The following is a 12978-nucleotide window of genomic DNA, read 5'->3' as shown; positions in this document are numbered from 1 at the left end:
TGCGTTCTAAGTCGGTGTTAATGGAATGAACAACAAGGGGTAAATCGTCAAGCAGGCCTTGGGAGTAGATTTGGAGGTCGTCGGCATAGAGATGATAAGAAGAAAGGAGATTAGAAGTAATAGAATTTATGAAAATTGAAAAGAGTAAAGGGGACAGCACGCCACCCTGCGGAACGCCTGCCACCGTACTGCACCAAGATGAAAATAAAGAGTTATCAGCTTTAACCCGTTGCCGGCGACCATCCAAGTAGCTGTGAAACCACTTAACTGCTGCAGGAGAAACATTGAGAGAACGCAATACCCCCAACAAGATGTCAAAGTCAACGGTATTGAATGCGTTGCTAAAATCTAACAACGTCAATACCGTTAGCTTCCGGTTATCCATGCCAGAACGGATATCATCGGAAATCTTTACTAGTGCGGTGACCGTGCTGTGACCGGAACGAAACCCTGACTGGAAAGGATTAAACAATGAGTTTTTATTTAGAAAAGAAGTTAATTGCGACTGTACAAGCCGCTCTAAAACCTTTGAGAGGAATGGAAGAATGGATATAGGTCTAAAATCAGAGAAGGAAGAAGGGTTGGACTTTTTTGGAAGGGGAATAATGTCAGCGTCTTTCCAGGAGTTCGGAAAGCTACATAGAGAAATTGAATTATTAAAGATATTGGTGATAATGGGAAGAAGAAGGTCTAGTAAAGGGAGTATCATATCTATATAATATCATATCTATATAATAGCATATCTAATTCTGTAAGCTCTATTACTTAACCGTTATTCTTAACATAACATTCGTAACGTTAACTTCCTCACAGTTGTATTCAGATTAATTATCTGGCTGCCCATACTAAACTAAAGATATAGCACGAATAAACATAGTAAATGGAACTCACTACTACCATATAAAATTCGTAGAGCCATCTTACATTCATACATTTTGTACGCGATTTGAGCCCTCTTTGACAATCGGTTCCAGTCTTTTACATTTTGTAATTACTAAAATCCATATGTCACTAGGTAAGGTACTTACGTACTGTACCTATCTGTATACCTATTATATATGTATTTATCTTTATATTTATGAAAAACAGGCAGTTTACAATACAACGCATGTTTGTATGCCAAAAAATTTATAACCATGTACAACAGTTTATCGTAGTCAAAATTGGAAACCACTTTCAAAACAAAAAAGGTTTATACGTAACCGCATTCTTTGAAGAAATAAGTAGGTGAATTGGGCCATACACGGTAAATACATTTTTTAAACATAAAAAACATCGTAAAATCGGAACAAAATGTGATATCAGCTCTGTAGAAATTTGAACGTGCATTTTGCGGTGGACCAGAAGATATAAAAGGACGAATTTTTTTTAAATAAATAATAAGTTAATATTAATTTATTTACAATAACAATATACATTATGGATATATACAGATGAATAAAATTGTTAATTAATTAATTAATATTAATATTTGGGGACAATCTTAATCTTCTTGTACTATGGGTACTAGGCAACGGTTTAGATAGAAAACACCCATGACTGAGGAACAAAATAATATCTGTGTTCATCACACAAATAAATGACCTTACCGTGGTTCGAACCCGGAATCATTCGGCTTCATAGCACTAACCACTAGGCCAGACCAATCCTCAAAAAATAGGAGGTTCGTTTCGAAAATTAGTAATAAATATTTGAATGCGTAATCATCGCTTCGATGAGACATCTTTTGTAACCGCTAAAAACTCACCCTGTATATCACCAATAAGATCGAGACTAGAGATGCAACGAATATTCGGCCATTATTCGGTATTCGGCCTATTCGGCCACAATATTTCACTATTCGGACGAATACCGAATAGTGGCATAGTATTCGGCCGAATACCGAATAGTATCGAAAAATAATACAAAATATTTTTTTTACACACACGACGAAAACTAATCCGCAATGTCCGCAATTCAATACGCACTGCGTGCAGAATAAGCGCAATTTCTATCAAAGACTGCCTACAGCGAGAAACAAGTTGCATTGCAACTTACTATACTTATGCACACGCGCATTCGAATTTACTTCATTTTACACTGAAAAAAATAAATAGCCGAACTGGTTTTGTAACTTTACTAAATAACTAAACTACGGTTATAAGAAAATAAACTTTGCATAAATTTACAAAACTTATTTTGTAGTGTATACCCAGCCACTGAACACTGATAGCCAAACACGGTTTTGTAACATATAACACATAGTTCGCAAGTCCCAATTTTTGTGTAAACAGTAACCAAAATGTTTGTTACAGTTATGCAAACATTTCTTTCAGTGTAGGTAAAACTTCTACCCGAATATTTGGCGGCCGAATATTCGGCTATTCGGCCGATGGCTCCTCCGAATACTTGGTCTTCTTTATTCGGCCAAGCCACTATTCGTTGCATCTCTAATTGAGACCATAAAACACGAATCTTCAATCACAGAAGGCAATCCTAAGGCACCGTTTTTTTAATACTTTTTATAAATAATACAAGTAAAAACGCCTAAGAAAGACTTTCTCACGGTCAGAGAATGAAGTGAGGGACAAAAGATGAGTTATCAAAGAAGCTGGCGGGAAGTATTTACCAATTTTATTTAGATTAAGGGTGACGATAAAATAAGTGCACGTCTTTATTACGAGGAATATATTTATTGATGAAAAAGTAGAATGTTAACATTTGAAATTCGAAACTGACCCAATTATTGTAGTTTTTATTTTATTTTATTTATTTTATTGGAGAAACAACAACAAGACCTGTTAGAAGGGGTATTCTCTTTATAATTGGTTCCTTTTTTTTTGGTTTGTTTTTGTTTGAGTGGTAAGTATATTTTATAGTAGATAATTTTATTTTATTTCTAGGTTTAATTTTATATTAATATTTAATTTCCCTAAAACAGTTTCATTTGCTGTATGTGTAATGCCGTTAACTATTGGCAGTTTTAGACTGGATGAGTTAAAAATTAAAAAGTAAGAGGCAAAAAAAAAAGTACAATAATAGTATAAATGATAAGTTATGAGAGGAAAGTATACATAATAAACTCACACTCTCACTAAGAACTATACATAATAAAGATAATGAGAAGAAAGTTTACATAATAAACTCTCACTATGAACTATACATAATTATATAATAATAAATAAATAAATATTATAGGACACTATTACACAAATTGACTAAATCCCACAGTAAGCACAATAAGGCTTGTGTTGAGGGTACTTAGACAACGATATATATATAATATATAAATATTAATAAATACTTAAATACATAGAAAACACCCATGACTCAGGAACAAATATCCATGCTCATCACACGAACAAATGCCCTTACCAGAATTTGAACCCGGGACCATCAGCTTCGTAGGCAGGGTCACTACCCACTAGGCCAAACTGGACGTCAAATATATATATATATACATAATAAAGATAATGAGAAGAAAGTATACATAATAAACTCACACTCTGACTAAGAACTATACATAATAAAGATAAAAGAAGAAGGTAATGCTACAAGTTGGTTATAAAGTAAGTTGTATTTTGTTAAACACGTGACGTATTAGTACCGTAAAATGGGGTGAGTAGGGATCGCGGGGAGGGTTGGGTTATGAATGGGGAGAGGGAACGACAGGGGGGTAGGTTGGGAATTTAAAGCTACTGCTACCTAAATAATGTATTCCAATTTAAAATATATCTATAGTAATATTCATGATAAAAAAAACCGATCCAACAATCTTACAAAATCACCTTTGTGTGAAAACCCATCTCACCCCAACTACGAGGGACTACGGGGTGAGGTGGGATTTCGTGTTTATCGTTAAAGTTATGAAATGGAACTATCCAAAATGATAAAAAATCGAAAATACAAACGTCCGGAACACTTATTATACATATAAGTACATCATTCGGTTTGCATATGTAAAAATAAAATGTTATCGAGGTTTGAACTTCGATTTCGTCCCTACTGACCCCATTTTAACATTACGATACATTTGCGAAAAATAGGAACGTGTTTTGGCACTTGTATTGTATAACGTTTTACAGTACACATGCTCTTTAAATTTTCGATATACGCACATATAGTGTGAGTTACCGCACAAGGGCGGTAAAGTAGCACCATATGTACCTACTGTATAGGTATTTCATTTTGATAAAAGAGGAGACAAAGCTTACTAACAACTTTTGGATTAGCCCTCGTATAATTGAGACTAACTTACTAAAAATTATAATTGAAGGCAAGTAAACTAATTAAAAAAAAAGATTTTGGCAAAAATTTCATTTTTAGTACAAGCTTTTATCGCTGACTGTACCTTTCTTTCCACAGGCAACTAAAACTCATCGAGACAATTCTAAAAACCCCAAAAACAATTAGGCAGCGTTGTTTTATCACAGAATTCCTATGGCTACCTCCTGCCTCCATCATCAGATCAGCTCGATGGTACCATAATATTGCATTGTCACCCGACTTACATATGTATGCAAATTTTCAGCTTCATTGGAAACCGGGAAGTGGGTCAAATTTAACTTGCAAGATTTGATTACAGACAACGGGACAGGTGAAACTAAATAAAAGCTTGTAAAATAAATACAGTATTCTAATCTAATTATATCATCATCGCAGGCCTTTGCGTCTATTGCAGACGATTTAAGCATTGCTGTTTAGACAGCGGGTTTGGTGACTGTGGAGGCCGATGCGTGAGCGGCACGACCTCCCACATTTTTGGCAGAAAAAGCTCATGCCACCTGAGGTTCCAGTCCCGATTTGCTTTCTGCGACACCTTCTGCTATCTAACGAAGTAAACCAGGCTTGGTCGCATAGCTTTCTCCCCTCCACAACACGCTTGCGCCATCTAATTATATACACCTATACAATATATTTGACCACCGTGTCAGATTCGATATGTCTAATGGTGACTATACCTACTCGTACGTACCTAGTATCAGTAGTATACATAATTAATTAAACATGACTCTCTTTTATGCAAAATTAACAACTTACTATAATGATCTACATTTACATTACCTATAATTAAATACCGATCAAATAACAGACTGAAGTTCCCACGCGCATGCGGCGAGGAATTGCTCAATTTCTTTACATTTGAGATCGACTGCACACTGCAATTAAATCTGAGATATCTATTTCTTAATTAAAGTAATAACAAGGCTGAGGCATATCGGATTTTTTGAACGGATTAACATAAAAATCACCCGAACTTAAAATAACCAAAGATACTGGCGGCATTATCCGGCTGTTGGCAAAAAAAAAAAACATAAAATAATGTACTAGTTAGTTACTTATACTAGTTTTTTTTGTTTCTTGTGAATAGAAGAACTTTTGGATTTGATCTCAACAAGACGTTAATTAACAGAAAGAAATCACTTAATTCAAAAACATAGGCATTCAAAGCTTGTGGGCACTAGATAATCTAGACAAATAAAATAGGAAATTTAATGAGAAATGGGAAAGGAGTGATAACTAATTAATTATTCTATTTTCTAATAACATGTTACGAGATCTATGAAAAATATTATAAAATTGAATTGAGGGTTTCCTACCCAAAAATCATGGAATCTAGACACTCCAGATTTTTCATTTGATTGTAAAACTATTCTAAATGCAAGGTACAGTGGCGTTGATCCATTTATGGTTTACTTTACATTGGACATTTCATACCGTAGTATTGACAGCCAAATTAGCTTGAATCCTAAATGAATCAACAATGAATGTTCCTGACCGTACCTATCTATAATCTGTCAATCAATCTGTCTATTTGTTCCATTTGTAAAGTACATATAAATAACAACTAGATACCATTCTCTACTGAATGAGAATAATTGAAGCTATCGTCCAGTACTTACAGTCAAAAGATTTAATTAGTGACCCAGTTCGTACCTTGTTACGGTGACATGACAAACAACATAAAGATTGCTTGAGACCTCATACTACATATTGTCACTGTGACAACTTGACAAGGTACGAAATGGGTCACAAATAACAAATGGGGTTGGCCGGTCGAAGTATTAAACAGATGGCGCCATCATAGCTTGCCCTGTCAATCCCTATAATTGTGTCAAATTCTTGTTTTTTTTTTTGGAATTTTGTGACCTGGATTCCAGTACTTTAAGCCAAATCTCATAGAACAAAACTAGAGACAGGGGCAAGCTATGATGGCGCCATCTATGCAAACCTTTGACAGTTGCCAACCCCATTAAATCTTTTGACGTATTACGTTGCGTTTTATAAACATTCCGTTACTTTTCGAATTAAAAACGACCGGTTTATGATGCGAATATTTTTAGCAAGTATTGATTATGAGATGAGGTGAAAAAGAAATGGGAACGGACAGATGAATTTATTTTGTTAAAATTAGAATAATAACGGATAGGAGTGAACGAACGGCACCTTGCATTTAATGAGCATTTGTGGATTTATAATATTTACTTATATTAGACCAGGCTGCTCAAAACAGAGGAAGTTACTTGGAACACAATTTGGTACACGTGGGCCAGTAAAACCCGACAGATTTTAACCACGCATTCCTGAGTACATAAGGAGCAAAACATGTTATGTGTTGGTCAAATACACGAAACGTTACCTATTTTTATACCTTGGTGAAAAAAAAACATTTTATTTCTAGGTAAAAATTGCGAGTTTACTTTAAAACTTCAATGTCTCTCATTAGATATATCTAACTAAATAAACCAAGTCACTCAGTGGCAGAGTCACAGCTAAAAACACTTTTTCACTAAGTTGTAACAAAAACATCACAAACAATTTCATTATCTCTAAAATAAGACCGATTTCAGAAAACTTTGTATGTCATTTTAGTTTATTTTTGTATGTATTTTATGCAGTCATATACACCTTTATCGTCTTTCGGGTTTAATTGTCAAAAATGCCAAGAAAAGACCTCATCTCAGCATGTTGATGGCGACTTCCAGCGCTGATCTTCCGACGAACGCCTAATATCGCCTATATCTACTGATAAAAATGACGACCGGTCTGGCGTAGTGGATACTGCCTATGAGGGTAAGTAATGAAACGTATACGTACTTATGGTATATTCCATAGAACATATAAACTCTAATAGTATAATATTTAAAAGTATAACATTCACTAAGAATAACGATTATAACGAATAACAACGAAAAATATAATTTCATAATTAATAACACCCTTTAAGTATACTATCATTTATAATAAAATTCATGTAATATAATGTTGAATTAATATAACTTTAAAAATATATAACAAACATTACCAATAATAATATAAAAAAGTAACATACTAATAAACGCCAAACTTTCTCTCTTTTCTGTCTATTATTTCTCTCCATTAGGTACCCATGTTTCTCTCTATTCCCCGACAAACTTTGTCTCTAAAGTCTGTAGGGTTATGAGTAGAAACTAAAATAGTAACAGAGTTTTATACGACAATCAATTTAAAAAAAAATAAGTCAGTTCAATTAGCTCGCAGTTCACCTAACACGCTCCTCCTCGCTTCGCTCGTCGTCGCACCTATCTATACTCTGTCAAACAATATTCTTCCGTGACAGTATCTACACGCTCTGCTGCTTTATATTCAAATATTATTTAAAATGTTATTCGACATTTTGATATATATACTAAATCTAGATTATTTCAAACGGAATTATTTCTTATGCTCGTTAGGCGAAACAATGATATATTTTATGTATGTTATATCATTATGAGCTTATACTATTTTGAAAATAGATAATTCGTACATTATACTTAACGTTATTATACGTTATGCACGTTTGTAAAGTAAAATTATACCAAAAGTGCGTATACGTTTCATGACGCACCCTGCCTATGAAGCCGATGGTCCTGGGTTCGAATCCCGGTAAGGGCATTTATTTGTGTGATGAGGATGAGCACAGATATTTGTTCTTGAGTCATGGATGTTTTCTATGTAAGTATTACAATATTTGTATATTATAATATATCGTTGTCTAAGTACCCACAACACAAGCCTTCTTGAGCTTACCGTGGAACTTAGTCAAATTGTGTAAGAATGACCCTATTATGTTTAATATTTATTATAAAAATGATATGTGACTGTAAAATTTTATATAATGTAAGGTTTTATATAATTAAGATCTAAAAATACTATCTAAAACGCGAACAAAAAGTTTTAATACCTTTACAGTACATATGGGGCTACTTTATAGCACTAGTGCGAGAAGTAGCATATTACGTTACTGTGTCGAACATTTAAAGGGCCATATGTACTGTAAAACGTTGTACGATACATGTGCGAATAGGTAATTCGCAACTCGTGTCGATTTAAAACACTCCCTTCGGTCGTGTTTTAATTTATCGCCACTCGTTTCGAATTTCCTATTTTTCGCACTTGTATCGTAATGTACTATTTTATCTCGTCGTATAAAAATGGTCCTTCGATCCAGACTTTGGATTCTTGTGCTATAATTGAACATTATCTCGCTAGGCTTAGATGAAATGCCTGGAAACCTGTTCGCTAGTCCACACAAGTTATGGAAGGCGACGCCAGGTGCCCAGAAAAACTAGTCGACTTGGACACTGGTTTGTTAAAGTCTAGATTTAGTCTGGATAGCATTAGCAGATGTGTAGACACATTTTTATGTAAGAGTAAGATGCAAAGTATCTTATATTTACTTTAGGTATCTTTGTGGTGAGTTCTATTAAACAATATTATATATTATAATATTATATTAAAGTATAGTCAATAATCAGGGAGGGCTGTTTTATTACGAGTTCCTTGCCGGTCCCATGTTGGGATACCCTCCTCCAATTTCGGAGGGATTGAAATCTTCTAAGGCAGAGGTGTAGGGTTTATCGTGCATCTCACTCGTACATGTATTGGCGCACAATAACTAAATAGGTAACATCATTCTGATATCATTTTGATGTCAGTGTATATACGTTCGAATTAACCTGCGAGTCACTCGCTAGATTAAATGTTACACTGTACTGTGCATTTGTTTATATTTATATATATGAATAATGTTTTTTTCATACGTTAATACGTACATATATTAATAGCATTATGATTGAATCGCATAATAATGCTTCCGGCCAGCTTGTTAATATTTGTAGTGACTAAATGTTTTTGTGTTTGTTTTTGATCGACGCCGGCGCATGTTGGACTAAGTTATTGCATGATTATGACAAAATAATATACTTATCCATCTCCTTCTACTAAGCGTTGTCAAAAAGTAACGATTGCTTATGGTATCATGTCAAATGTACCTAACAGTGTAAATTACATAGGAATTATTTTACACACAGCCTTACATTCTTAATTGAAAAAATCCTTATAAAATAACAAACACTTATAATTATTTATCTATTTTTATACATGTTTTTTTTTAAATATTTACATTAAATTTATATACCGAACCCTAAGAGCCGGTCATCTGTGGGAAAAAACTGGCTCTGCAGAACAGTTGCATAAGGCAAGGTTACTGACACCCGTCCGGGCAAAGCATCAAATACTTTACTTCACATACAAGTACGTGATGTGCATTGAATAGTGCTCAAATTGTTTCCAAGAAATTAATGCATTGGGGAGTGTCGGAGTATTGAAAACAGAGACGCATTTTAGTACCTTGATAAAGTACTAGTATAGTATTTTCCTACTCCTCTACTGTTATCTGCCATTTATACATTCATTAACACGAATATAAGAACATCTTTATAGTCTATTCCTCATAACAGCACTTGTGCTTTAAAATCGCTATAACGTTACTGCGATTAATGGCTACCAACCTAACAAAATCAAAACTAATGCAGTTTCAAACTAAGTGCATTGCTGCCAACTTACAAAATATTCATTTGGTTGCAACAATTGCTTCATAAGTCAGAAACACGCATGTGACATCCGTAATATAGCAACACCCATAGACTACGAAGATTGCTTAGCGTTGCTTGTTAGTCTCCATAGACTACTGTGGCCAAAATCGAGAAGAAAACTGTCCAAAAATTTAATTTAGCCAAGAGCAAGTACCAGGGCCTCATGAGTTACGAGAAAGTGTTGCTGACCGGCCGGGCGCGTAACATTAAGGTATGCTCGGTTATCTTAGCTATAGACTTTCGCTTTGTTTACCTAAATTAAGATTTATTTTTGTTGACTCGTAGGAAAAGTATTGTATGCAACGTTGTATAAGTAGGACAAAAAATGCTCGTTTCGTATTCTTTTACAATGTTAGCCTACGCCTTCGGCTCCGGCTCACATTGTAACTCACGCCACTCGCCTTTTTTGACCCTTCTTATACAACTGTTGCATAAAATACTATTATACAACAGTCACATAAGGATTATTATGTGACGTTGTATACAATTCTTTTTCTACGACAACAGAATAACCTTATTTATAAAATGTTCGCCGTTTCTATGTTCCTCTTATATATATAAAAAAACACTGTAATGAGTATTCTTCTATGTGTAACATTAGAAAAAAAGTTTTACACAGAAGCGTCTTTTTTGAACACTGTTGTTAGTTATTTAGAGCGGTTTCAGTTCAGATTAGCGCATACGAGCATGTTGTAAGCATAGACTAAATCACACCAAATGTAATGAAAAGTACTGCGCGCGTATAAGGCTATAAGCTTGTAAAAACCCAATGTAGGGAAATATGACGCGCGAATAAGCTCGTATAAATCCGCCGAATCGACCGTATACGCGCGTAAAAATAAGCTAGTCTGAAACCGCCCTTAGTTGACAAATTGAAATGCTGAAGTAGATAAATATAAGATAAGGTTTGGTGGTTGAGACATTGAATGAATATGATGTCTGTTTACGGTTATTTATTTATACAAGCGTAATCCTTTTTTTTTCTCCCTAGGGATGTTAACACATTGACAATATAGGGAACTGTTTGTATTAGATATTTGACTTGTATTTATCGTGGCTGTCATCAGTATATCCGAGTTTCTTGCCGGTCCCATATTGGGATACCCTCCTACAATTTAGGAGGGTTTTAAATCTCGGGTCTGACGTAGGGTTAGAGCCGGCGTAGCTTTATTTGGCGTTTATAAGCGCATTGTAATATACCTACTTGAAAATAAACTATCTTTATCTTTTATTTCCTGTGTTTGCTTGCTTTTTACCTGTTTCTAGCATACTTAATACAAATCGTTAATACGCTTATTAAAATAACAAGTTACGACTTACATAATAATAGCAAACGGCGTGTTAAAAACGACACTGACATAACCTTTCAAATTATCTGGTTTGAAATTTGCATAAGCTCTTTATTTCAAGGTCTATTACTCACTTGTACGCGGAAGAAATTAAATCATTTAATGAATCATTAAATATAACTTATTACGTATCTTGACGATACGTTCATTCTCCTTATACTAAGGGTATGGCCGGGTAAACATGGCCAAACTGTCCTTAGCGAAAAAAATAATTTCCTTTTGTATACAAGTTATCTACAAGTTGTCTACTAAACATTACTATTTCTATATATAATAGCGATAAATGTTTAATTTGTTTATTTTCATTATTACAGGGAGAAAAGGACAGCGGCAAAATATTGCGGCTCCATATTGTTGTGCGAAAAGAGAAAGGCGGACGACACAGACATCAACAAAGACTTGAAAAAGGTAAGTTTTATAATTATTACGTTACAAGTTTTTCTATGCTATGCTAAAAAGTCAAGAATATACATAAAAAAAATCTGAAGATCCACTTAAGACTAAAATTGATGAATCCAGTGTTGATTCTATCGGATTTTGGGTTTGTCGTGTATTCTGAAATCCGTACTTAATGAGAAAATCTTAAGAAGATTACCGTACCTATCATAAAATAATGCGCTAAAGTGCGGGAAAAATGTATGAGATAGACCGAATGTACTATCCTGGATTATTAACCTATAATATATGTAGTGCTTTCACCAAAAATTAAGCCTCAAATACTTCAGGTTTAAAAAAATATGAACAAAGAAAAAATATTTTTATTTTATTACAGCCAAAGTACTAATCCGACGTCTTTGTAATTTGGATATGTTGTATATAAATTAAGGTCGTTTTCTGAAGAAAATTGAATCATCTCTTGAAAAAATAGTAAAAATTGAGTTGAAAATGTTCAGAAATTCATTCATCAAATTTACATATTTCATGTAGAATGTAATAATGTTAAGCATTTTTTTTTCAAAAATTAAAATCGAGATTAAAACTATCAAAAGTGTGAATTTTTTCGCTAAGGCCGTTAGGCCATGCTTACCCGGCTGTATCCTTTGTTTTGAAATGAAAATCACTCAGATTATGTTCAGATTCAAGGATTTTATTATGATCATGATCACATAAAAGAAATTTGAACTTATCCCCTTATTCATAAACGTCTACTAAAGTTCACAAGCCGCTAATAATCGTTTGTCCCTTTCCATCATATATTATATATTTATTTATTTATATGTAAAAAAAATGGGTATAAATAAAGGATCTTATTCTGTAGACAGTTTCACCATTTTCAGCCTATTACAGACATACAAATTAAATAACCTTACAACTATATTTACAGAACTTACTCATCTATATTATTTACATTGCTTCGTTACGAAATGGCAGTCTTCCAAGTTATTGTAATACATTTTTTCTAAACACCACCTAAATAGTTTTGCTTTAAATTGGGGTAAGTCCAATTCCTTCAGCCTTCAGTTCCTAAGGGAGATAGTTATAAATTTTTGTGCACACATAAGTACCAAAACGTCGGAAAGGGACAAACTATTATTTTATTATTCAAGTAGGCATATTATAATGCTACGTCAAATAAAGCTACACCATCCACCATTTCATCTATATTCATTAATTTTGTACTTTTTTTAATGCATGTTGGTTATAAGGTGTAATGTTTTGAAAAGGTGTGTCTCGCCGAGTTTCATGCCGGTCCCATATTGGGATACCCTCCTACAATTTAGGAGGGATTTACATCTTCTCGGGTTAGAGCC

General features: G+C 33.9%; 2 protein-coding genes across 2 annotated transcripts in view; one reads left to right on the top strand and one right to left on the bottom strand.

The window, feature by feature from the left end:
• LOC133533897 (uncharacterized) overlaps positions 1-12978 on the bottom strand; it is a 73820-nt gene that overhangs the window by 45956 nt on the left and 14886 nt on the right. The gene's annotated exons all lie outside the window — the stretch shown is intronic.
• LOC133533896 (spermine oxidase-like) overlaps positions 11538-12978 on the top strand; it is a 42121-nt gene continuing 40680 nt past the window's right edge. Inside the window, exon 1 of the mRNA XM_061872980.1 lies at positions 11538-11635. The gene's annotated coding sequence lies outside the window, so the exon portion shown is untranslated. The remainder of the gene's footprint in view (positions 11636-12978) is intronic.

This window comes from Cydia pomonella, unplaced genomic scaffold (assembly GCF_033807575.1).
Source record: "Cydia pomonella isolate Wapato2018A unplaced genomic scaffold, ilCydPomo1 PGA_scaffold_210, whole genome shotgun sequence".
In the NCBI taxonomy this organism is placed as follows: Eukaryota; Metazoa; Arthropoda; class Insecta; order Lepidoptera; family Tortricidae; genus Cydia; species Cydia pomonella.
The sequence above is the reverse complement of the archived record's forward strand: the minus strand, read 5'-3'. Positions and strand labels throughout refer to the sequence as shown.